The sequence below is a fragment of the Triticum dicoccoides genome, unplaced genomic scaffold, assembly GCF_002162155.2.
Source record: "Triticum dicoccoides isolate Atlit2015 ecotype Zavitan unplaced genomic scaffold, WEW_v2.0 scaffold12639, whole genome shotgun sequence".
In the NCBI taxonomy this organism is placed as follows: domain Eukaryota; kingdom Viridiplantae; phylum Streptophyta; class Magnoliopsida; order Poales; family Poaceae; genus Triticum; species Triticum dicoccoides.
The window spans coordinates 1-512 of record NW_021188675.1 but is presented as its reverse complement, the minus strand read 5'-3'; the positions used below and the strand labels follow the sequence as shown (position 1 = coordinate 512).

General features: G+C 60.7%; 1 non-coding gene across 1 annotated transcript; it reads right to left on the bottom strand.

Annotated features, from left to right (window-relative positions):
• Positions 1 to 229: 229 nt before the first annotated feature.
• On the bottom strand, positions 230 to 385 carry LOC119343407. The gene has a single exon (XR_005166077.1). It is a non-coding gene; the product is annotated as a 5.8S ribosomal RNA (ribosomal RNA).
• Positions 386 to 512: the final 127 nt, after the last annotated feature.

Genomic DNA, 512 nt, shown 5'->3' with positions numbered 1-512 from the left:
TGGGGTCGCGGTCGAAGCGACGTGCGCTTCGTTTGTTGGGTCGTTCAAAGGCCATAATGCCAACTGCGCGCCGGATGCACTGCATTGATAAAGCGAGGACGCCCACCATGCGCTGTGTCCGGCGCGGTACGCCGGCAGCCCAATCTTCGGTCCACCGTCCCTTGAGAGACGAGGGACCAGATGCCGCATCCCGATTCCCGTTGAGGGTGGTTGGGAGCGTGTTTTGGCGTGATGCCCAGGCAGGCGTGCCCTCGGCCGAGTGGCCTCGGGCGCAACTTGCGTTCAAAGACTCGATGGTTCGCGGGATTCTGCAATTCACACCAGGTATCGCATTTCGCTACGTTCTTCATCGATGCGAGAGCCGAGATATCCGTTGCCGAGAGTCGTGTGGATTAAATAGCTTTGCAACACGAGGGACGGCTAGCAAGCTAGACATGCCCCCGGGTTAGGCACAGTGTTCCTTGACGCCTTCGGCGCCGTGGGTTCTTTTACCCCGGGCCCCCACCCGCTCC